At 40.2% G+C, this 27495-nt stretch overlaps 1 pseudogene; it reads left to right on the plus strand.

The window, feature by feature from the left end:
• LOC131248348 (ABC transporter A family member 8-like) overlaps positions 1 to 26490 on the plus strand; it is an 84091-nt pseudogene extending 57601 nt beyond the window's left edge.
• The last annotated feature ends 1005 nt before the right edge of the window (positions 26491 to 27495 follow it).

Genomic DNA, 27495 nt, shown 5'->3' on the forward strand with positions numbered 1-27495 from the left:
AAGAGATATATCAGTGTAATAGCGGGTCAGCACAAAAGTAAAACCAACGAAAGCAACCTATCATAAAATAACTTAGAAAGCATACTAACCTAACGGCATAAAGCCGACTATCCTAGAACGGCATAAAGCAAACTACCCTAGTCCTATGAAAGCAGGGGAAAAGCTACTCAGTCATGCCGTAAGGTTCCTCGTCCGGCCAACATCGGGATAAATTTCTCAGTAGGTTTCTCAACAGGATCATCCAAAAGCCCTTTTTTGCAATAGGCTTGGATACCCTGGAGCATGAATGTCCAGAGAAATTTATGAACCTCATCAAAAATTTGTTATTGATTTGCCTGAGGTATCCAAAGTATATATGATTCACCTGTGAAAGAAAAAGTTTCAAAGTTAGTATCTCATGGTGAATCAGAGACTATAAGTAGATAAAATTCAGAAAAATTTTCCGGAAGTGATGTAATCTTAACACACTCAGAAGTTTCAGACTTCGGTTCAACTTCCAGCTCTCCCTCTTGTGATAGTAAACATTCAGAATCTATGCAGGGAAGGGTTTCAAAATAGGGGTTTTCTCAGTCAATAACAACTACCGAGGTGTTGTCATGCAGGGCATTCACTATGTCTTTTATCATGGGATCGTTTAAATTTGAAAAGTGTGCCAAGCAATCATCCAAAGAGTTGAGAAATTCAACTGAGAGTGACTCATTCTCCACATTAAAGTCTGTGATGATCTGCATAAAGATTCCATCATCTTTGAAAGTGGATGGATGCATGCTCTCTTGCTTTTGTCCTGCCAGACAGATTGAAAATCAATAGGGAAAGCATTGATGTGAACACTCTGTTCATTGAAACTACTCAGTAGAGGCATTGGATCGTCAAAAGTGTACAACTCAGATGGTGGCCTCAACTGGGTGGTTTTAAATTTCAGAGTCATATCGAGTAACTTGTCACTCTCCTGAATCATATCATCATTCAATTCAAGGAAGTGATCCAAACATGTCTTACAAGAGTTAGAAGGGTCGGTTGTAAGGGACTTATCCTCCACATTTAATTCAGGTATATCAGATGAGTGGAGTAGATCCTTATGACCGATCACTTTGTGTACTTCTTGATCATTGATCTGGACCAAACTTGAGATTGATTCCAGGAGAATTTGGGTTGTACATTCATAATCGTCATCTCAATACTCATCATCATCTAATTCCGTGCAGTGCACACTTGGGATGGGATCGCTTTCCTCACACACTATTCCTAAATTAAGTTGAGGTTCAAATAAACTAACCTCTACCTCATCATTAAAATCATGTGTGTAATGTGAGTGAAGTGTGTCACTATCATTATATTTGAAAGACACCCATGTCTCTTGATCGTTCCTTTGGACAGTCATCGAGATCAACTCATTGAGAAATTGAACCATATGCTCATTAATGGAATCCAACCCTCATTCGTAATTTCAGTTTCTTCCACAAGTGAGTTATGATCACTTTCTTCACATTGTGCTTCTAGATTGGGTTGAGGCTGGGATAACTTAGCCTCTTCCTCCTCCATAAGGTGTGACTGAATTCTTTGAATTGAGGATTTGAGCAATTCACATGATTGTATGACAATTTGATTGAACTACTCTTGTGCATTCATGAGTTTCTGAAGTGAATCCTATTTCTGATTGGGTTTCAAAGGTAAAGGATCAAAGAGAATTATCACTAGGATATGCTGCTAGTTCATCTTCCCAACATTGATGTTTCCACTGATTATAGTCATACGGATCATAGGTGGGAGAATCTGATGGTTGGTAATACATATTATCACTCATAATATAATCATGCATTGTTTTCTTTTTATCAAATGGGTGATAATAATTCTCACTCCCATAGTTATGATAACCTCAACACTCACGTACTGTCCGTGGGGTGTAATTGTTCTCCCGTATATGATCGCGTAAGGACTTGTTAACCATTGGAGCGTTATACTCTGGTTGGTTCTCGATGATTGTTTCAAAAAAATTCTAAGACATAGGTTGATTTCTATTATAATCATCATACATCCCTTCCCAGTGTCTCTTAGCTATCTCAGCATACTGATGTTTCCATTCTTACATATACATGGTGAAACCCTAACTCTGGATCTAATCCTAAGAAAAGTAAAAGAAAAGATCATACAGCAGTATGGAAAGTAAGAAAAGGGAATAAGTTAGAAAGAAGTTACCAAATTAGAAGTTCCTATGTTAAGATCCTGCAAAAGAAAACAAAAGAAATTAGTTTCTAAAGATAGAAATTCTAAAGTTAAAAAGCTTTTTAAAACAAAAATAGAAAGTTAGTTTCTAAAAAGGAAATTTTCTAAACCTAGAAATAGAAAGCTAAGTTAGTTTCTAAAAGAAAACCTAGAATTAGAAAGTTTCTAAAAATAAAATAAAGGAAAGATGAGTTAGTTTCTAAAATTAGAAAGAGTTTCTAAAAAGAAAAATAACTAACCTAATTTCTAAAAACAAAAGAGAGAAGTTTCTCAAATTAGAAAGAGTTTCTAAAAAAGGAAATAACTAACCTAGTTTCTAAAAACAAAAGATGAAAGTTTATAAAAATAAACTAGTTCGTAAAAATAGAAAAATCCTAGAATTAGAAAATTTCTAAAAAAAGAAAATAAAACCTAAAATTAGAGAGTTTCTAAAAATAATTAGAAAAGTTCTAAACCTAATAGTTAAAACGTAAGTTAATTTCTGAAAAGGAAATCCTAGAATTAAAGTTAGAAAAATAAAATCTAATCCTAAAGTTAGAAAACCCTAATCTTAACCTAATTCTAAAAGTAGTTAATCTCAGAAAAACGTAACCGTCAATCCCCAGCAACGGCACCAAAAACTTGTTCACACCCCAAGTATAGGGTTGTGATGTAGTAATAATCTCGGTAAGACTGAGGTCAAATCTATAGGGAATGAACCTTGTACATAATCTAAAAGTAACTTGAACTAAAACTAGGCGAAGATGTAAACTAAATCAGAGAAAATTAAGGGAATAATTGTGAATTTAATTAACTAAAATTTGAAAATTTCAAAGGTGGGAAACTAGGGTGCCAAGGATCCACTTGTAAAGATCAAGGAGATCTATGCTTGATTCACGAACACAACTAGAATCAGAGTCCTGTCTTCTTCTAGTTGGAAGATATTTCATTAAAAATCAATCTAAACATCCTTTGATCCAATTTTCAAGAGATGAGAGGTATGAGAATTAGAATTTATTTCATCACAAACCATGCCCATAAGACAAATCAAACAATAGAACTTTAACGAATCCACATCCAATCTAAGAAATTTATGAACATTAGGAAGGGTTCCATCATCCAACCATGCCCATGAGACGATGGTGAATAACAGGGCTCCCATGTTCACAATCCCTATAATGCAAAGAACATACCCGAAGCTATCGCAGATCTATTGTAATTTAAGTCACATTAAACCATTAAGAACTACAAATATTCCTCAAAATCAAACTATAATCAAAATCAGTTCAGTAAAGCATGAATTAAAGATATAAAACCAAACCCATCACACTACAAGCTTCACCTCTTAGCCCTAACTAAGAGGTTTAGCCAATCTAGACCATGATTAAGCTAGATCTCTTAAAAAATAAACAAATAACTAAGAAGGGAAGGAAAGAAAAACTCTAAACGCCGGCCGATCTCCATGTGATCTCTCTCTCTCTCTCTCTCTCTCTCTCTCTCTCTCTCTCTCTCTCCTTCCTTTGCCCGTCTTGCCTCCATAGTTGCACCAAACGTCCAAGCTTGGATGACTTCAGAGCATTAAATCCATGCTTTTAGTACCCTTTTTCAGTCTAGGCTCCTAAATACACCTTGCATCACAAACATGATTAAAATAAGGCGTTAAACATTATCATGTACGTAAAATCAAATAATAACTGGGGTCTAATATGCAATATTTGACCCTCAACACAACATTAGAGCTTGTCATCTATGGGGTCCTTACTCTTACTTTGATGGTAGACTCTCAGGAGTTTCAACACCTGGTTGAGAATTCGAGTACCCATAGGTTGTGAAATTCCACTACGGCGTGAGTGTGTGGTGGTGTGTGTGCGTGTGTAAAAAATTAAAAAAAAATTAAAAAAAAAACTTGTCATCTATGCCATACCATGTAGGAATGTGAAGACAAAGAATCATTGAAGGCTCTAGAAATTTCTCAAATCATGTCAATAATGCTAGGAATCTTTAAGGTCCAATGAAATTACATTTAGGTCCAATGAAATTACATTTAAGGAATATCAATTCTACCATGAGCATTCTAAAAACAATATGGTCAAAAGATTTTTCAGACCTTCAAGGACTAGTCTTGAAAACAAAGAGCAAACAATGTAGGCTAAGAGAAAACGATTCCCCTTTGGTTTTCTATGTATTTGAGACAACCCTAAAGGGTTGAATATATAGAGCTTTACAACGTCAATACAAGGTAAATGTTAAATACAGAATCATCTATCTATGGAAATTAGCTATACATCATCTATCTATAGAAATTAGCTATACAAAGCAAGTAGTCTGTCTAACATCCCCCCCTCAAAGTAATGCTGGTTATGATCAACAAGTAATAGCTTGCCAACTGGAAATGAGTGACGTACAGAAGTGAGGGACTTCGTGAGAATGTCAGCAATCTGATCATAGGATGCGACATGTGGAAGAGAAATGAGCCTAGATTGAAACTTCTCTCGGATGAAGTGACAATCAACTTCAATATGCTTTGTCCATTTATGAAAAACCGGGTTAGAGGCAATTTGAATGGCACTCAGATTATCTACATGTAGTGGAGTAGGATTCTGTAGATGAATGCCCAAGTTAGAAAGAAGTCCATGAAACCAAACAAGTTCACTATAAGCAGCTAACATCGCTCGATACTCGGCTTCCGTGCTTGATTTGGAAATAGTGGCCTGCTTCTTACACTTCTAAGAGATGAGAGAAGTGCCGAGCAAAACACAGTAGCCCGTGGTAGATTTGTGTATGAGAGTACAACCGGCCCTATCAGCATCCGAATAAGCATGAAGGTTCAGAGTGGCCGTGGAGGAGAAGAACAGTGATCGATCTAGAGTTCCACGTAGGTATCGTAAGATGCGTAGCACCGCAGTCATATGAAGAGTCTGAGGAGCATAAACAAACTGGCTGACAACTTGGACGGCGTAGAAAATATTAGGGTAAGTCATTGTTAAGTAAACTAGACTCCCAACCAAACGATGGTATAATATAGATTCTGCAAGAAGATCACCATCATCACGACCATATTGAACGTGAAGTTCTAAGGGAGTTTGAACTGTCTTCTGATCCTTAATGAGGCCAAGGCAAGAAGATCCTTGGTATATTTACGCTGGCTGACTAGGATTCCACGTTTAAAACGTGAAATTCAAGTCAAAGAAAGTATGTCAAATGTCCAAGGTCTTTCATCTTGAAGGATGATTTCAGAACTTCCTTTAATGCCGAGATACCAGTAGCATCGCTACCAATCAAAAGTAAGTTGTCAACATATACAAGAACAATGACAATTCCATGATCAGTGGTGCACAAGAATAAGGATGGATCATGACCACTTTGAGTAAAGTCAGCACCTATAACAATATCATGAAAGCATTGGAACCATGCCCGAGGGGCCTATTTGAGGCCGTATAGAGCTTTCTTGAGGCGACAAACCTTATCAGTAGGGATTAAAGATCCAGGAGGAGGTTTCAAATAAACTGTTTTATGAAGGTCGCCATAAAGAAAGTATTTTTCACATCCATCTGAGTGAGAGGCCAAGAACGAACAGATGATATTGCCAGAAGAGTGCGAACAGTTTTCATCTTGGCCACAGGAGCGAATGTCTCATCATAATCAATTCCGTGTTCCTGTTTATATCCCTAAGCGACAAGCCGTGCTTTGTATCAATCCAATGATCGGTCAGACTTGAGCTTTACAGAATAAATCTATTTACTCTCAATTAATTGTTGGTCAGTGGGTCGAGTGATAATGTCCCACATATGGTTATCATCCAATGCTTCTAGTTCTTCTGCCATAGCCTTCTTCCAACAATCATGAGTGGCTACCTGATGGTATGAAGTAGGAATAGAGACAATATCTAGAGTAGCATTCATGGTAGACATAGAGTGTATCAAGCGATCAAGCTGTCGATGTACACGAGTGGAATGACGTACCAAGGTAAGATCGTAACCGTCAATCCCCAGTAACGGCTCCAAAAACTTGTTCACTCCCCAAGTATAGGGTTGTGATGTAGTAATAAACTCGGTGAGACCGAGGTTGAATCCCAAGGGACTGATACCTGTACGTTATCTGAAACTAAGTAGAACTAGAACTAGACTAAGATGTAATCTAAATCAAATAGAATTTAAGGAATAATTGTGGAATAAATATCTAAAACTTAAACAGTTCAGGGCAGGGAAACTGGGGATTCAGAGGATCCACTTGTAGAGATCAGGGAGATCTTATGCCATCACCATGAAAATTAAACTGAACTTCTTTTTAATATAGTTTTAAAGAGATGAAAGGTATATGAATTAGAATGGATTCCATCATCAAACCATGCCCAGGAGACAAAGCAAACAACAGAATTAAACTAATTACCAACCACTCAACAATGCATGAAGGTTAGGAAGGATACTGTCATCCAACCATGCCCATGAGACGATGGTGAACAACAGGGCTTCCTGACGTCATAAATATCAAAAGGAAGGAGAAATACTCAAAGCCATCGCAGATCTATTGTAATTTCAGTCACAACAAACCATTAAAAAAAACTGAAAGTATTCCTTTTAATTGAACTAAAATCAACATCAGTCAGTCTAGCATAAATCAAAGGCATAGAGTCAGTCCCCTCACGCCACAAGCTTCCTCTCTTAGCCCTAGCTAAGAGGTTTAGCCCGCCATGATGCGGCTAACCCTTAAACAAAAAAACAAAGATAAAAAGAAAAAGAAAAAAAATACTTTACTATCTATCTCTCTCCCTGCTCCATGTCCAAGGTCCAATCCTGCCTCCTGCCGCCTCCCGTTCTCCAAGCTCCCCTTTCCTTAAGCTCTGCCGTCCTTTTCTCCCCTTATCCAGCTCTCCTAGGACGTTTTTTATAGCTGCTAGGGGCGGTGGAGAGGCTGTCGCAGTAGTTACACACGCGTAGCGAAAGCTTTTTCGCAGCAAACTTCGGTGCCTTCAAACTACCACTTTCCTCGCTCAATCTCTAAAGAAACACCATCTCTTAGGACGTTTTTGAGTGATCTACATGATGGACGGTTCATATCTGCCATATGATCAAATATGGTGGGTCACAACCGCCCGGAACTCTAGATTTCACGGACGTGCGTAAGCCTACGCATGTCCTTCGCTGACGTGATCGGTGGGCTCCACAGAGGTGTTTTCGAGAAAATCCACCCCGTCCATTAGATTGCCCTCAAAATTTCGGTAAGAAAATGATGGTTTTTAATGTCCATTGACTCAGAACAGAGAAGAAATCATTCAAAAATCAATTTGAACGTTGCAGGGCAGTCCACTTATGGCCTCTGTATCGCGCACGTGTGCTTGCATGGGTACAAAAATTCAGCATAGGTTTAAAGTATTCATGGCCCTCTACACGATGGACGGCTTGGATCATACATAAGATTACTCTGTGGGGCCCACTAGCGTCCGCAAAATGGACGCCGTCCGTCCGTTACACAGGGCCAAAACGGCAATTGGGAAGAAGACGTGGGTCAGCGCCTGCTAACCCGCCATACTCGGTTTGGTGCACGGCGGCACGTGTGTACATTATGTACACACGCTGTACATACGGGGCCCACTGTAATGTTTTTGCAAAATCCAATCCATTCATTCAATGAATCTCCCTATTTAAGGCGTTGAGACCAGATTTGAGGCAGTTCCAGATATCAGGTGGGCCCAGAATCAACGGTTTATGGGCTGATCTGTCAGTTGGGGCACTTCCATAGTGATCCGAGGGCTGAAATTTGATATGTACGGTTAATTTATGGCCCTCAGGCCATCTATGAAGTTTTGAGCCAATCAGATGGCGGGAACTATGTGATCTTGCATTCTTCACCAATTTCGGGCCTCTTTAACGTGAATAGCTTGATTTCCTCGGATCTCTGGCATGTAAATTCTTCAGTCTTGGTTCTCTGGAGTGCGTCCCTTGCTCTGGTAACTTCGGAGTGTCAAATCCACACTTTTAGTGCTATGTTTTCAGTCCACGCTCCTGATTACATCCTGCAATAAAAACACAATTAAAATATGACATTAAGCATTATCATGTATGAAAAATCAGGCAATAACTGGGGTCTAATATGTAATATTTGACCCTCAACAACATGGTCATCGTAAGTAAACCTAGAACGGACAAGGGAGTGTACTCAATGCAACAGGAATGTCAGGAAAAACAGTAAAATTAGGAGAGTTTGGTGCATGCGAAGGAGGAATAGATGAATGGAAGGCAATATGCTCAAGAAAAACAACATGTCGGGACATCCGAACACAATGAGAGACCGGATTATAGTAACGAAAACCCTTCTGAGTTTCTCCAAATCCTAAGTACATACATTTGACTGATTTTGGTGAAAGTTTGTTACGTTCACGTGATGTCAGATGAACATAGCATACACAACCAAAAACATGAAATGTGGAATATGTAGGAAGTGAACCGGTGAGAACAAAGTAGGGAGATTTACCGTTCAGAACTGTGGTTGGCATCTGGTTAATCAAGTAGACTGAATACATCGTAGCTTCCACCCAGAAGGAATGAGGGACACTTATAGTTGTCATCAGGGTATTAGTAGTTTCAACAATATGGTATTTTTTTGCTCAGCCACCCCATTATGTTGGGGAGTATCACAACAAGTGGTGTGGTGAATAATCCCATGACCCTGAAGATATGCACAAAAATTAGTTGAGAGATACTCTCCCCCTGAGTCAAAGTGGAGAGTTTGAATTTTTACTCGAAATTGAGTGTCCACCATAGAGTGAAATATCTTGAATTTTTCAAAAACCTGTGATTTAGAGTGCAGAAAGTAAATCCAGGTGTAACGTATGAAATCATCAATGAATATAACATAATATCGTAGTCTAGAGAGTGACATAATTGGTGAAGGGCCCCAGACATCCGCATGCACTAGCTTAAACATAGATGATGATTTCGTAGTACTTAGAGGAAAAGGAATATACTTACTTTTTGAAAGGCAACAAGAAGAACAAGAATAATCCAAATTACTTTTATTATAAGAAATATTCCCTAACATGCCAAAAGAAAAGATCCGAATCAAACGATCAGAACGTGGATGACCCAGGTGAAAGTGCTAGAGTTTCTACATTTTATTTCCCGAACAAATATTCGAGGAAGATGGAGAAGAAACAACAAACTGGAGTGACGGATGGGTCAAAGTCCAGCACGTACAGACATCCATGCTGCCTACCCTTCCCAAGTACCTTCCCCGTTGCCAGATCCTTCACAAAACAACAGTTTGGAAGAAATATGACTAAGTAGTTATTGGATGTAAGTTGACCAATAAAAATTAAATTTGAGGAGAGTTTAGGGACATGAAACACGTCACGAAGGGTAAACTGGCGATGGGCAGAAAGAGAGAAAGTCAATGAACCAACAGACTGAATAGGTAGTTTAGTGTCATCCGTAGTAGAAATAGCCTGATTTCCAGTGTAGGGACGAATGTCACGAAGATGTGATACATCACCAGTCATATGATTGGAAGCACCCGAATCAAAGAACCATGGAGAAGATGAGGATATACCTGACATACTGGCCGCAGAAAGGGTCTGTACGATCTGCTGGAGCATTGTAGGAGTCAAAGGTAAGGAAAGACCTTCAGTAGAAATAGTGAATGCAGTATCACCAACAGAAGGCTCGAAAGAACTGGTCGCAAAAGTAGCAGAAAGAGCACGACCATGACCACGACCTCGACCACCACGTCCACGGCCGAATGATGATGCATAGGCACGTGAACGGCAGTCCTTAATACCATGTAACGCCCTGAAAATTGGGGGTCGAGTAAAAGTCCAACTCTCGAGTTCCAACGCATCACTTATGCAACATATTTAATGATGGTTAAATGTTGTCTGTATTAGTGCATAAAAAATAAATAAGATTAAGCCAAATCAGTAAAACATAATCCAGGGACAGTTATAATATGCAAGCAGAAGACTGAAATAAATATATATAAGTTTACAAATCAGTATAAGTCCCCAAAGTATGTGTGCATTGCCCAGTTAATAATTATATGCTTGGTTTCAAAGTACAAAATGCCAAAATGTAATAGTCCACTACAAGTATAACCCTGAAGCCCCACCGATCAGAGCGGTCTATGTAAACCCGCCTGAATAGTGCATATATGAGAATGCCTCCTCATCATCCTCGAAGTCCGGCTCCGCCTTGCAGGCTGCGACATCGTTTGAACCTATAACAGGGTCTGGTTGGTGTTTAAAACACCGTCCCGTAACATGGGAGTGAGTAATCAACTCAGTGGAACAATAAAGTAAAGGTTAACATGTTATCAATTCAGTCAAGCAGTAATGATAAAGCAATACAATCGAACATCCCTAGATACTCTGATTAATGCAGGATGGTATGAATAAATGATGCATGCTCTCGCATGCACTTCCTCAGCGATCTTCATCTAACGGTCACGCATGTCAGTCACTTCCTCGTGCTCTCTGCGCATCGTCAAATAGCACATGCAATGTGGTTCATGAGCGTGATTACGAAGTTCTTATTAGTCCTTTTCATACAGCAAGATTGGGAAACTAAGGTACCTCCCTGATATCAATTCCCAAACGATGATCCAATCTAGGGTCGTCAATCCTAGTAAATCTCATATAATGTTATGGTTCTAAGTCGCTACAAAGGGCTCGTCACCTTATCAGTGCAAGCCTAGTGTACTCCTGTTACTACGTAAGGGCTCATCGCCTTTACGCAGTCTTAGCGTACGCTCGAGGTCACTACAATGGGCTTCTGGGCTCAGATCCATCTACGATTCCCACAATTTGGACAGATTGTACTGATGAATACATGGTGGATGAGATAGCCCTTTCTAGTACAATGTAACTAGCAGTTTCCTCCTAATCGTCACTATATAAACTAAAAATTGTTGTATTGACTTCATCAATATTTATTTTTTTTTGGTTTGCAGGGGTATAAAGTCGAAAAATTACTAACAGAAGAGAGTAAGAGTTATCCTATTGTCTGTCATAACCTGAAGAAGGTCTGTTTGGGAGAGGATGGAAATTCTACGAGGCATGCTGTTCAAAGTCTATCCCTTGCTGTATCACTGGGTGAATGCTTTGGTCTGCTTGGTCCCAATGGTTCTGGAAAGACAACCTTTCTCAATATGGTTAGTATCGCATGTCATTCAAATCCATGCATCATGCATTTTCTCCAATACAAACATGCATGCATATCTGAGGGCTGATCTAGTGCCTCTGGATGCATGGGAGGTATTGCACTTCCATGTCATTGTTGCTAACATGACATACGTGGACAAGATCAGCATCGTCCATTCAATAGGTCCAATAGTGAATCCTATGATTCAAGTCATTTTACCATATGATTGAATCATATGTTTAAATTATTTTCATCAGAATTCTCTTAATTGAATCCTATAAGATTTATGCAATTAGGAATTAGAGAGAAACTTGTGGGATTATTTCAAGCCTAATTGCCAATAGTTTAATCCAATACTTGTTTAATGGGTTTCAATAAAACAATTTGCAAGTTACATATGTGGTTCCTTTGGTCCTCGTTAGGGCATGTTATTGCCACAGTTAGCAAGACGGCATATAGCAAAAATACGTTACAGGAATTGTTTGTGTTTAATCCAGTTTCGATTGTCAAAAGTGTGGTAAAAGGTTACGTGAAAAAAAAAAAAAAAAGGAACACCAAAAATTAGAAGAATGAAAAGTTCAGGGAAAAGTTCAGGTTAATACAGTTTGGACTTTAAAAAAAAATAATAAATAAATAAAAATAAAAGAGAGAGAGAGAGAGAGAGAGAGAGAGAGAGAGAGAGAGAGAGAATGGTTACATACGTGCATTGTGTGTGTATTGTTGATTCGTATGCATCATCTTGATTTGGTTCTGCTTCCTCTCTTTTCTTTTTAACAATACCGAATCGGGTTCTTCTCCTACCAGTATCAAATAGAACATGCTGAACAAAATCTTCTTCCTGTAAAACCTACTCGATTTAGATCGGATCGCAACAAAATGGGATTATTATTTATTTAATGAGATGAGTCCTCCATGCTATCCTCCAGAAGCCAGTTTCGTATAACCTACTGAGTGATGGTTGAATTTCTTTGACTTACTTGCATCTTCTTTTCTTTAATGCAAGCAAGTGACGCTACACTCCATCAATGAATGCTACCACACTTTTGATGTTCCTGTCTCTATTTTTAAATGTTTAATCAAAATTATAAGTGTCTGTTTTTTTTTTCAAAAGTACAGAGCTGAAAATGGAATTTTGCTAACAGAGGTTATTGCTTCTTTTATTGCCTCAACTGAATGGTTTTCATTTGCTCTTTCTACAGTTAGTGGGCTTTATGAAACTCATCTGTTGGTTTTATTTGTTTCAGGTGACTGGGTTTCTACATCCCACATCTGGAACTGCATTTATTGATGGTATGGACATAAGATCAAATATGAATCAGATCTACACGAGAATTGGAGTTTGCCCACAACATGAGTAAGAAGGCCTCACAGCCTTTGAAGGTGAATCTCTTGAAAAAGGATTCAACTCTTAGAGAAAGAAAAACAACCAATCAAATGCTTTTATACGCAGATCCGTCAAAAACTAGAATGCCCAAATTTTTCAGATACTCAAATAAGGAAATGGGTTCCTCTGGTCTCCAAAACTATCTAGTTTTGAAGTCTATACCTGCTAGTTATTTTGCAATTTAAAAAGTGACCTTTAGTAGCTTGTCTACCAGCTCAAGTTGTGAACAGTTCAGAATTGTTCTAACAAGATCATGTCTGAGAGTTGTGGGCAATCCCCATGAGACTCCCAAATATTTATCAGTTGATGATTCTACTATTGTCTGTTATTAAAACTTAAGATGAGGCCTAAACATTTAGCACAATGTGCTACCTTCCCTTAGCCATTGCCTTGTGTATTTTTCAACTAGAACAATGAATTTGTCACAATAATGGCATTACGATATTTTATAATCTGTAAAATTACATGTCTAATCTTATTGTACATGAGTCTAATCACCCTCTCCCAAGTTGACGCGTGGTTATTATACATGCTCTACCTTTCAAGTATGTTCTTGTGACTCCTTCAAAGGATTTAGTGAAAACATGAGTTAGCTTCACTTGGCCATTACTTTTTTTTTTCCTTGCAAATCATCAAACATGAAAAAGTATTCAAGAAGTTTTCATGTACAAAGTGATAGTCTATTTTACATGTTTATTCTTTGGTGGGGATATAGGGTTACTTGAATGGTGGCCTTATTATCACAATGTTTATCCAATTGGGCAATTGGATGATTTGTTAGAATATGTAAGATCTCACTTAAAATACTCAGAGAGTTAGTAATTCCATTGACAATATGTCACGTGCAAGCTATGACTAAAATAAAACAATAATTTACTAAATAAATAGACAATTAACAATTTACAAATTATTGCTTTACATTCCTCAAGTCTAGAAAACCGGTCAAGCCACTAAAACAGATAATTGTAAGATTCCTTGAGGATATGATCTTTAGTTTGAACTATAATTGCACAAAGTGTGAAGCGAAGCAGCAATGGATTTGCGTGCAGGAGGAGGGAAGTGTCTATCTTAAAATGTTAGCACGTATAAATAAGCTATGAAGTAGGAGCAGGAGCGCGAGTCCAAAGCATGATTCAAAGCAGGAGCGGTGCCTAGTTAGAACAATCATGCAACTAAGGTTGAACATAAATAGTCAATCCTAATTTCGTGTTAAGTTATCAAAGACATTGTCCAAAACAAGAAGATGCCACGATAACACAGTAAGATCTTCAACCAAGTAACTATTTGTAACAGTAGAGGCGAAAGAGAATTCATATCTGCTGCACCAGAATGAGCAATGGCAGGTTACACTATTACTAGGCCATATTCTCAATTGTATACCACGCCCCACAACCAACTTCCATGGGGGTCCGCTCTATGGCAACACTCACTCCCAGTAGCCCTTTCCAACCGGCATCCACCAGACATGGTCTTGGCTCTAAACCAAATGTTAGGTAAACCCAAGGATGGATAGAATGCATCAATCTAGGCCTTCAAACCACTATGAATTTCTATGGGTCCCTCAGGTACCCATGGACCCAGGTACCTGTTCACTACCCTATTCTAGAAGCGTCCAATTACTCTATATATGCTGATGGGGAAATTTCTAGAACATACATTAGAAGTGAAGATCAAGTTGTGGCTACTTATGCCAAACCGACATGGAAAGAAAGATTTAGGGTTTATGGATTTGCACTCAATTTTGAGGTTGAGTTTTGAAGACTACATGAACTGAATAGAAATTTAAGTGGATGATGTTACAAAAAGTTTCAGTTCACTTGTTTTAGTCTTAAGTTGGAGCTTGATATAATATCACTTTCAAATAAATATTATTCCCTTGACTAATATTTGCATTTTAATGCAGCTTGATTTGGGAGAATCTAACTGGAAGAGAGCATTTGCTTTTCTACGGTAGACTGCAAAACCTTAAAGGCGCAGCATTAATACAGGTAAGATGGCTTGTGCTTTACTATTCTGTTTCAGATGCAGTTCTTTGTTTATCTTGAATTATCATTGTGGAGATATCAGGGAGTGTGGATGTACCAAAAAATGAGAATGACAATGAATATGTGTGGATCTGTGCACATTTTGCACAAGTGAAACTGTTTCTTGAGAAATGCAGATGGCAGGATGTGCTCAAATGCCATTGATCTGCAAAAAGCACCTGAAAAATGCGAATGTAATGTGTGACAATGGGTCAGACCTGTTATCATCGGATTCTCAATTTGCATGGTGGATGGACAGTTCAACATTTCAGTTATGCCCAGAAAATGTTCATATGATGGTCGGTTTGTCATTGTATGATTTGCACTAGCTAACTTGAAATCTAGATATGAACATTTTATCACTCCTAAGGGTGCCCAATGGGAAAAGTGCATGTGGTGAATTGATGATTGTGAAGACTACTGACTAGATGCTGTTTGACTTGGACGGACTAATATGGAAGGAATTATATGATCCCCAAGACAAGGCATATACTCGAGTTTTCAGTTTGTACAAGTGGTACCCATGATTCATTGATCCATACCATTCACACGGATAAACAAATCCTAACCACAGATTTGAAAAGCAATGCTATTTCCACACTCCCAAGAAACCTTGGGTGTATATAGGTAAGAAGCCCTAAGATAAATGTAGCAATGGTCATTTGATAGAGTGGCTAGGCTTTTCGAATTTGGGAACTTTTGGTGAGTGATCCAGCCACAATGACCCATCATATCATAGCCATGGACCCAGTTCTATAAACAGAAAACCCAGGTATGCTGATTTTACAGTGCCTCCTAAAAAGTAACCTGGAAATGAATAAGCCACCAATACTAACGGTAAACCGTATATTATAATTCTTGCTGTGATCATGAAGGACTGGACACTTCTCCTTCAAAACACGGGCTCATTGATTTGTTTCGAGCTAAACAGGCAGTGGATGAATCCCTGAAGAGTTTGAATCTTCATGAAGGCAATGTGGGTGACAAGCTTGCTGGTAAATACAGTGGCGGTATGAAGCGAAGGCTCAGTGTTGCAATTGCACTTATCGGAGACACACGAGTATGTACAATAATCAGGTATCTTATTGTGAATACTAATTCAAAAGACAGGAATCCTCACTTCCAGTGTGATGGTTTTCTGTAGGTTGTCTTTATGGATGAGCCGACTACAGGATTGGATCCAGAGTCAAGAAATAACTTGTGGCAAGCTGTTAAAATGGCAAAGGCAAACAGGGCCATTATTCTTACAAGTAAGCCAATCTTTTCTGGTTCATATGATCATAGTTGGTAGGTTCTAAAACGAGCAATGATACAGTATCGAGTGGGTCCATGTATTATTAATGTGGACTGTTGGATAAGAGCACTCCACTGTGGATTACCCATTGACCCTGATAGCATCCTTATCAGATAATCAAAACCATTCAAATGGACTATTTCTACTTCTACCATCCATTTTGCATGCTCTTAGTGGTTTGGATGTGATTACTAGTTGTGTCTATTTTTGGTCATTTGCAATCTACGGTGGATTCCTCCTATCTACTTGATCATAGATCATTATGAAAGTAAGTTGGAGAACCATGCTGCTTTCCCGTTTCATCTTTTTATTTCTTGTGAAATTGGAGCAGTTATTAGTCATCATCAATGCACTTTTTTAGGAGTAGCAGTGATTGCAAGCAACTTTTTTTCACATGAGTTTCATCGAGGCACATTGCAAACTCATACAAGGTTTGGAGGACCCATCTAGTGGGCCACACCGTATTTATGCCATGCCCGCAAATCAGACCAGTGGAATGATCCTAAGTTCTTAATCTGAAGAATAAAATACAGTGCCTGTTTTTGGTCCTTTTCGGATCAAGCAGTTAGGATACTCAATGTCCTGACTTTGAAGCATATCCCCTGCATGGTGCAGCCACTGGATGAGTAGTTTGGATCCTGTAAATGTTAGTAAGGTATCCCAACAGGAACATGTGTGCAAGAACATTTGCAAAAAATCATGGGCAACTATCATTCCTTCTTGTTTTGTATCAAATGGTTCTGTGGCAAAGTTGTGAGGATTTACCAAAACCAATGATATAGAATTGTTGTTAACTAAAATACGATGAACTCATTTTTTAGTGGCATCTAAACAGGGCCTAAATGTATCCATTTAAATGTCCATTGTGAATATGAATTATCCATGGAGAAAGCCTCTCATGCAAGCCATTTCGATGTATCATTCCAGGCATAAAAAAACATAAGTTCCTCCAATTCACAATAAAACAAAATTGGATATAAATACTTGTAATGGTGAATCATATCTTACTTACAAGATTGAAACTAGATAGTTTATGTTTTGGATTGTATGCCCATGTAAAACAATAGTATCTTCTCTTTTGGGTCTTTTCGTTTTTTTCTTTTTGAAGTTCACGTGTCCCTTTTTCAAAAGACTAATGAACTAATGAGACTGAAGATATGAAATCATCTATGATAAATTTAAATTTCTGTACTTCGTCCCATGCATCTTTTGTGCTGCATATATTGGGAAAATAATACAAGGAGATGAACTGCAGAATGCAGCAAGATTTAACTAGCCCTGTACATGCGGGCCTCGATAAAGGGGCATCAGCTGCATCACAGTAACTACTACTGTTTTTTCATAGTTTACTTAATTTGGTAAGTAGAAACATAGCTTCGCCACATTTATTTGAAAAATTCAAATAATTATGGTTTTTTTTTTTTTGGGGGGGGAAATTTAAACAACAACTCAGGGTGACTACTATTACCAAAATAGCTTTAGTTTTTCTAAAATTAATATATATCTTAAGTTAGTAGTTAGTACTATATACTGCCAAAATAACATTTTTTTTTCTTGTGCTTCTTAAGCATGAGTCCCACTAAAAAGGCTCGGCCTCCTTGCTTGTTCTATTTATTGGTTTTCTTGCCTCCTCTTGCTGACCCCGAATTGCTACAAGAAGGCTAAGATGATGACGGTTATTATTTTCTTGTCCACTCTTATGTTCTATATTTGTTTTGGTTACTCAATTTCCATCATTTCCCCAGTCCCATGCATCGCATGGAATTATTTCTTTGTATTAAACAAAACGAGAAAAGATCTAGTGCATAGGAAAAAAAAAAGTATGTATGTAAAAAACCATTTCTTCAGGATTCAATTAAAATGATGTATACGCACACCAATTAGATTAAGTCTAACTACTAGTGATGTATTTCCTGATATATTAGAAGATTTTAATGTACGATATGGATTTGGATGGCAGCACATTCCATGGAAGAAGCTGAGTTTCTTTGTGACCGTGTTTGCATTATGGTTGGTGGCAGCTTGCAATGCGTTGGCAGCTCAAAAGAGGTAGTTAGCATGACTAAACACTCACGGTGTGTTTGGATGAACTAATGAATTGAATTGCAATTATTTAATCTAACAAAGCAGAAATAACCAAATTGTGATTTGATTAGAATTCATACTGAGGGTGTGGGCTCTAAGATGCAGTTCTGTTACTTTCAAGTTGGACTTGGAAGAAATGTAATTGCGGTTTGAGAGTATGGATGCTATGAAACATCAAGAAATTTGTCACCTCCTCTTCATTCAAATGTTTGCAATTCATTTCACTAGTGCATCAAAACACTGTTTCATGAATTAAATCTATATCATTTCCTTCTTATTATACCATAGATGTAGTTGACCCTTGATCTGTTTGTGATAAGATAGTTCTCGTTGTCTATTTGTATCACATCAAAGAAAGTATTAGTCTGATTCATCAATGCTCAAAATAATTTTCAGAAAAATACAGACTCTAGTGTGATTGTGTCGAGCCATGGTCACTTGAGCTTTTTGCCAACTGCTTTCTTGATGCTGAAAACTTTTTTCGTTTTTTTTTCAAAAAGGAAGATTTCATTAAAATCTGAAGATGTACAAGTATCTCAAGGGGGCCACACAAAAAGACACAAGCCTCCCCTAACCCGAAGGGACCTAAGTATCCACAAATCTTCTACAAACAAAAACACCCCAACTGGGTGGCACCGCACCGAAACAGGCACGGAAAACTAAGAATCCCTCAGGTAGCCTAAACCCACCCTATCCAAGAATAGAAGACCTCTGGTGGTGAGGGAAAGCGAGGCTGCCGAGGGGTAGGACATGCTATCCTGGGCTACGCTGGCCCTCCTGACCAGGTCGTCTGCTACTGCATTAGCTTCTCTGGGGGTGTGGGCGATGGAAATGTCCATACGGCCCCTGAAAGCCCTCACTCGCTCAAACCAGTAGTGTGAGGACCAAGAGTGGCATGCATTCTTGGAGAGGATCTACACTATCGACTTGGAGTCGCACATCACCTCCACCTTAGTGAAACTCATCTCAGCATAAATGGTCAATCCCTCATAGATAGCACGGAATTCGGCATAGGAGCTGGAGCCCAAGCCATAGTCAGAGGAGAAACCGAAGAGGAAAAGGCCCTCGGAATTTCGCCCGAGACCCCCACCTCCTGAAGGGCCCGAGTTCCCCAACGCCGAGCCGTCGACATTTAATTTGATCCACCCCAACTGGGGCCTCTCCCATTTCACCACTATGGGGTGTTGGCTGGACTGGCGATGCGGAGCTCAGCCAGCGAGGAAGCTAGACAGCAAGGCAACACCTTCGGAAAGGGAAGAGACGCACCCACCCTCTCAATCCAGCGGTGGACCTAGAGGATGACCCTCGAAGAGCTGAAGATTGCATTATTGAAGCGGGCTCTGTTCCTCTCTGCCCAAATCTCCCTGAAAATGAATGCGGGGATGAGGGCACGCAGGGTCCGCAGACAGTTCCCTGAGTGTTGCGAGGCCCACCAAAGAGTGGCCTTGGCCAAAACTGAAAATTGGGCCGAAGAGTGCACCGCAAAAAAAGGCTGGAAATGCTCCCAAATGTGGACCGCGGAAGGGCCTGCGGAGAACAGATGGTTGATAGATTCTGAATTCGGCCGAAGAGGAGTGGGGCAGCACCAACACTTGGATGCCATTTGGACACCCTTCACTTGGGTTCGCTCATCAACTGGGACCGCCTTGTGGATAATCTTCCAAGAGAAGAACGCCAGCTTCTCTGGAATCGCTGGATGCCACACCCATTTAGCCCATTGCACCTTTGGGCTGGCTGGACGCAATAAATTCCAAGTCGAGCTAACCTGGAACTTGCCCGACGAGGAGGGGACCCGGACTCGTCTGTCCAAATCTGAGGTGCAGAAGCCCTCTTCAACCACGTGGTCCACAACCACTTGGGGAAGCAACGCACGGGCAGCGTCCCAATCAATCCAGCCGAGCGGGCCGATGAAGTCGCAGACCCTGGGGGGATGAGGGGTACCAAAGATCTATCTAAAAATTTTGCTAGCCCAGGCCCATGATCCAACGCGAGCTGGATAGCACTTCTGGGAGGAAACTACATATCTGTTTCCAAGCAGGGGAAGCGTGGGGGGCTCGGCTAGTCCCGCTGGGCTCAGTAACATCGTCATGGTACTTGGCCTTGATGTATTTCGCCCAGCTGCTATGATCTCCTCTGCAACCAACAATCTAGGCCAGCTTCATCTTGAAAGCACTCATGACGTGGGCCAGATTCTTAATGCCAAGGCCACCCTCGTCCTTGGGGTGAGACATGCGATCCCAACGCAACCAGTGGCATTTTCTGCGGTCCCCATCCCAGCCCCAAAAGAAGTTGGCGCAGGCCCTCTCCAGGTCCCCGAGCAGTAATAGGCGGATGTCAGCAGCCGCCATGATGTGGCTCGGGATACTTTGCAGCACGTGATTGATGAGGGTTGCTTGGCCAGCCTGGGAGAGAATCCTGGCCTTCCAACCAGAGATACGCTACTGGAATTTTTCAACTAGCAGTTTGAAGTGCCTCCTTAAGGGTTGTCCTTTGAAGATCGGGATGCCCACGTAGGTGAAAGGAACTGCACCACGAGTGAAGCCGAGCGCGGATTGGGCAACTCTGGTCCTGGCTTCTGATTGGGATGAAGAGAGAATAAAGAAGCTTTTTGCTGAGTTGATCTTCTGCCCAGAAGCTGACTGAAAAAGCTGGAGGAAAGCGGCGATTTTCCTTAACGTGGCCCTCCCACCATTAGCCAGCAGGAGCGTGTCATCAACAAACAACTGGTGGGAGACGCGCAGGTGTTCACACCCCAAGTGCAGAGTTGTGATGTAGTAATAAACTCAGTAAGACCGAGGTCGAATCCACAGGGACTAATACCTGTACGTTATCTGAAACCAAGTAGAACTAGAACTAGACTAAGATGTGATCTAAACCAAATAGAATTTAAGAAATAATTGTGGAATAATTATCTAACTTTAAGGAATTCGGAGGAAGGAAACTAGGGATTCAGAGGATCCACTTATAGAGATCAGGGAGATCTTATGCTTGCATCAGGAATCAGGGAAATCAAACTGAATTTACTTGATTTAGGCTTTACGAGAGTGGTATATGAATTAGAATGGATTCCATCACCAAACCATACCCAGGAGACAAAGTTAACAACAGAATGAAACTAATCACCAACCAATCAATCAACATGCTATGAAGGTTAGGAAGGGTACTATCATCCAACCATGCCCAGGAGACGATGGTGAACAACAGGGTCTCCTGACGTCATAAACATCAAAAGAGAAAAGAAATATTCAAAGTCATTGCAAACCCATTGTAATTTCAGTCACAACAGACCATTAAAGACTAAGAAAAATATTCCTTTAATAATCAACTAAATCAAATTCAGTTTATGAATTTTAAAGGCTCAAAGTAGAATCTCCCATCTCGCTTCAGGCTTCACCTCTTAGCCCTAGCTAAGAGGTTTAGCCACACATGAATGGGCTAAATCTTAAAAGAAATATAAAGGAAATGAGGAATAAAAACCAGGCTGCTTCACTCTCTCTCTCCGTTCCAGCTTCTCCTCAGCTTTTTCTTCTTTTCTTCCTTTTCTTTTCTCCACACGCTGCCAGTCCCACGGTCCAGCAGCCCTGCTCGTCCAAAGCCTCTCTCCACGTTCCCTCCTTCCAGCCAACCTCCGTTTTTCCTTACACTTTCTCTCTCTTTTTTTTATAGCACTCTCGTCGGAGCCGAATTTCCGTCCTCCATGCGGAAGTCTTACGCACAAGAGAATGTGTTGGAGTCGAAATAACACAGCTTTCGCAGCAACAGGCGGAGGACCCGCGATCAACCCGCGTTTGGCGCAATAGCCGATCTGTTTCGGCTATCTGATCCATTCGAACTTCTTGGACAGGGTCAACACCTTGTCATCATATGTCTGGATGGTCTGGATCATCGACCTGATGTTGATCAGAAACGCAGAAGGGCCCACAGCGGCCGGGTTTCCCAGACGTCCGCGAAACAGGGACCGCCTGAGAGCTCCGCTGGATCCTAACGGGGTCCTCAATCAGGCTCAGATGAGAAATCCACTCCGTCCATTTGATTCCCGGTGAAAAACAGGTTAGGAAAAGCGGATTGTAGATTAGATTCCGTGCGGGAGCTTGCGGTCAAAGGCTGCTTGACCGCTCGTGTTGGTTCAGTGCACCGCGCGTCTTCAAGTATATGGTGTACACGCACTGCAGCATAGGGTCCATTTTGATATATTCATGAAATCCGTTCCGTCCATCCATTCTGTCATATCCTATAAACCGTCCATACCAATTTTGAAGTATATCCAGATATCAAGCGGGCCCCACATAATGATTAAAGGGGCTGATCTGTCCGTTGGGCCACTTTCGGAGGCATCTGAGGGTTGAAATCCGTCATGTACGGTTAATTTGTGGTCTTCAGGCCACATATGGAGTTTCGAACTGATCGGATGGTGGGAACCCTATGATCTTGCATTCTGGACACTTTTCAGGCCACTTGAGCTTCAGTTCCTCAATTTTCTTGGATCCCTAGCATGCACATCCGTCGATCTTGGTCTCCTGGGGTCCGTCCCTTGCCTTGGTGCATTCCGAACGTTAATTCCATGCTTTTAGCATCCCGATCCAGTCCCAGCTCGCAATTCCACCTTGCAACAGAAACATGATTAAAATGAGCTATTAAACGGTGCCATGTTCATAAATCTAGGCAACAACTGGGTCTGATATGCAATATTTGACCCTCAACAGCGGGCAGGCACGGTGCATGGAGAACGGGGTGCAGTCGCCATTGATGAAGAGTTGTTGACACCCTCTGCTTAGAACCTCTAAAGTTATAATGAACAACCCCGGAGAGATCGGGTCGCCTTGGCGTAGACCTCTAGAAGACTGGAAAAATCCCACGGGTTGCCCATTGATTAGAATTGAGAACCAAGAGTTGGCCCAACAATTCTCAAGCAGATTTATCCAGCCAGGCACGAAACCGAACCGATGAAGGACTGATTTGAGGAATCGCCAGTCTAATCTGTCGTAGGCTTTCTCCATATCAAGCTTGATGAGAATGTTTCCCCCTCTTACGTTCTTGTCGATATCCTTGAAAATCTCTTGCGCTAGAGCGCAACTTTCCGTGATAATCTCCCTTGAACGAACGCTCCTTACTCAGGGGAAATGATTTTTGGAAGGACTTTGCTCAGCCTATCTGCAAGCAACTTGGAGAAAATTTTGTAAACATAGTTACATAAGCTAATGGGGCAATAATCAAAAAACTTTTTCGGGTTAACGGACTTAGGGATAAGGCAAATCAGAGTAGTAGAAAAAGCCTTGGGAAGGGGGGGTCCCTCTGAAAAATGAAAGGGCAGCCTGGACAATATCTTTCCCAATGATATCCCAACAACCTTGGAAAAAAGCACCGATGAAACCGTCAGGGCCCGGTGCCCCGTTTGGCGGAAGGCTTCTGACGGCCGAGAGGACCTCATTAGCTGAAGGCTCGCGGAGAAGCTCCCTATTATCATCAGGAGAGATGAGTGAGGGAATGCAGTTGAGGAGATCCTCATGTGCAACCGTAGGCTCAAGCCACAAGAGAGAGGAGTGAAAATCGGCAGCAGCCCTCTTGATGGAGTCATTGTCAGCTGCTTCCGAGCAATCATCTAGCTCAATGTGATGAATCATAGATTTCCTAGCTCGGTCCGAAGCCAAATTGTGGAAGAAATGCATGTTCCGATCACCCTCTTTCTTGATGCCGAAAACTAATTGTTGTTATAGACTTACATTGTTTTCATCTTTATTATATAGTACCATTGTGGAAACCACAAGCGTGTTTGTTTTTTGTTGAAATATTATGGAAATTTGTTAAGAACCTAACCCATATGCCAAAAGCCCTAGGATTGATGGAATAAAGTTAGGCTATTAAACCCTTGGGATCGTAATATTCCACCATGCTCCACAGTCGATGTCCATGGCAGCCCACTTTGTGGTGGCACTCACTCTGGCCTCTTTTCCAGGGCATGGAGGCTGCACTCTAGTTATCCAAGTAGCCCTTTCCACAGGTTGCCTCTTTCGTGACTCGAACACAGGATGGGTGTTGGCTCTGATACCAATTGTTAAGAACCTAACCAATATGCCAAAAGCCCCAAGACTGATGTAACATATAAAGTTAAGCTATTAAATGCTTGGGATCGTAACAAAAATGAACATGGAATTCACACAAAATGGATAACTGTGTGATCCATAAGGAAATCTATGCTTGCTCTATAGTGCAGTTTTCCATGGATTCATGTGGAAATGTTAAAAAATCAACAGCCAATGGTCTATTTCGTTTCAGCAATTGGAAATTAATTCATCAACTTTTGGGCTACACTGATTTCCCATTTTTGACGAATTATCTTGGAAGTAGAAAATGGATTCCACACAAATTTTCTTTTTCACAAATGCCGTCAAAGTAGGATTCTGTACATCTTTTTCATTCCAAAGGTGTTGAAAAAAAAAGGGAAAACGAGGAAAAATGTTAGGTCTTGTATACGTCGATTATCATCGTGGAATTGACTTCTAAAAGATTTTTAACAAATTTATTGTTTTCTTTTGAGTTTTTTTCCCCATTTCAAGGGATTAATCCCCATGAAATGAGCTTTGTAAGGGTTGTTTGGGTAGGGATCCCACACAATTGGGATTAAAGCTAATCCTGATCTTTGAGGTTCCCATGTAATAAAGCACAGCTATCATATTCTCTGCATGAATGCAGAATACATTCAAATCCCTTAAATACACATCCTCCTCTATCTGTTTCCTTGATTGGGGATATTATAGAATCTAATAGATAAGATATTATAGAATTTAATAGATAAGATATTATATAATCTAAAAGATAAAATCTAATAGATGTTATAATAATATAGATCCTAAATTAGAGGATCTCAAACTTGTATATATGTGTATGGTAGAATACAGAAAATTCATGCAAGTTTTCCACATTTTACAAACTTTGTTATGGTATTATAGCCATCCGGCCTCCTATAGAACGATCCCCTTTTTTCTCTATTTTTTTTCTTCCTTCTACTGCAATGGTGTCGACTGACTCCTCTCTCTCTAACTCAGCCTCTTCCAACAAGAATCAAACTCTCTGTCAGAATACTTTTTTTTAAAAGAAAATCATCCATTGATAATCATCAACAAAGTTACAGGAAAAGGCTTTCGGGCCCATTGATTTCCCGGGGAAGAAGAGAAATGGAGAAATGACCCACTACCATTTCAACTCTCCTGTTGTCAGGCCCACTACCATTCACCTCATTCTCAGCCTAGCAACATCTCAAGGATGGCCTATACGCCAACTAAATGTCAAGAACGCCTTCTTACATGGCGACTTGACTGAGGTTGTTTACATGAGCCAGCCCTAAGGATTTGTGGACAGAGACCACCCTCATCATGTTTGCAAGTTACAAAAGGCTCTATATGCCTTAAACAGGCTCCATGGGCTTGGTTTCACAAGTTAAGCTCGGCTCTCATCAAGCATGGTTTTTCTCCGAGTGCTACAGAATCCTTTATGTTCGTCTATCATACCGGGCCCTATCTCACAATCTTTCTCATCTATGTAGATGATATCTTGGTAACAGGTACCAATTCCGATCATATTTCGCACATTATCACTCTCTTGTCTCAAGAATTTGATCTTAAAAATCTTGGACCACTCAACTTTGTCCTTGGAATTCAAGCTCAATATTCTTCCGAAGGTCTATTTCTTAGTCAGTAGAAGTACATTTTAGATCTTCTCTCCAAGGAAAAAATGTTGGAAGCAAAGCCTTGTTCCACTCCATTGTCCACCACTACATCTTTTGGGATTATATGGATGCTCAATCAAACTGAATTGAATAATTCAATTTAGTAAAAAGTACACAAATGTGGGCTGGCCCCAGTCCATTCATAGTGAGGTGCAGCTCCTCCAACTGCAAATCACTATCATTTCAAGTCCAACTTGAAATTTGCAGATTTGCATTCACATGTTTGGTTACAATTTCAAATTAAATTGGTGCCACCCCTACTTTGGCCATTTCCAAGTGATTTGAATGAATTGCAGCTCAGTTCCATGATTCCCACAAAACACCTTTATGTAGACTTTAAGATCTTTTTCTGTGTGTCACAGCTTAAAACAAGATATGGAGGATCATATGTATTGACTATCTCAACAAATCCCAATCACAAGAAGGATGTCGAAGACATGGTAAGCGGCCTCTCTACGAATTCGGTGAAGATTTATAATGTCGCAGGGACATGGAAATTCCATCTACCTAAGCAAGACATAAGAATTTCCGACGTATTTCAAGCCATCAAAAACTTTAAGAGACACGTCAGGATTGACGCATTCCGCCTAACTGATGCCACATTGGAGGATATCTTCACCAAAGTAGTGCATGATACGTCGTAAAAATAAACCCACCTGATTTGATATGTAACATGTTCTTTCCAAAAATCAAAATGTCAGCATTTCGACATGATGAAGAAAAAGCATAAATGCAATTTTTTAGCTCCTGGTCTACCCAATCAGGTCCATGCCTCAAACTGTTGATGGGCCCACTCAACACCAATCTGATCAAGATCAGATGTGGATAAATAAATGTACGCTGAAGATCTGAGGCATATATAGACCAAAATATTCAATGTATGAATATACACCTAGCACGCATATTATGTATATCGAATTGGGTTTTTTTTTCCTTCCCCATGTTATAATACAGATTGAAGAACTCTAATGTGAACATTGGATGTAGACTGTTGCATTGGCTGTCACATTGGTTGTTACATTTGAGGTGGGCAATAGAAAATGAATCACTTAAAGATAGGCGCCTCTAGGATACAATAAGCCTCTTCTCCAAGACCGGAGAAATGTGAGTTTCAGCCAGCAAAACCGAAAAACCGCACCCGGAACACACTTTTACAACATACAACCTGACTTCTGTGCTGTTATAATTTACCTCCTGAAAACTGTTTGTAATTTACTGCCTGAAAATTATTTACAGTTTAGCGCCTGAAAACTTTATCTTTCCCAAAACGAAAATGGTGAAGAAGAAGAAGATGGAGAGGAGATTGTTGGAAATTGTTAATTGGGATTGACCCAAAGATGGGTTTATATAGAATCACAAGAGATGCTTAAGGCCCTTTTCATGAAAAGACATCTTCTTCCATGGTGTCTTTTCATCAATGGCATCCCTCCATTTCAAAGCTGAGACTCTAATCTTAAATATGTACGATGTGAAAAAAAATTCATCGACCGTCTTTCCAACAATGGCATCCCTCCATTTTTTAAAGATGCTCCATTTTCCAAGAGGCATCACCATTCACACCAACAATCACTAAAGCCACAACCCTTCCTTTCTCAAAATTAAAATTTCTTATTTTGAAAAAACTCAACGTTGGTTGCATTGCACAATGCTCT

Source organism: Magnolia sinica, chromosome 1, assembly GCF_029962835.1.
Source record: "Magnolia sinica isolate HGM2019 chromosome 1, MsV1, whole genome shotgun sequence".
In the NCBI taxonomy this organism is placed as follows: domain Eukaryota; kingdom Viridiplantae; phylum Streptophyta; class Magnoliopsida; order Magnoliales; family Magnoliaceae; genus Magnolia; species Magnolia sinica.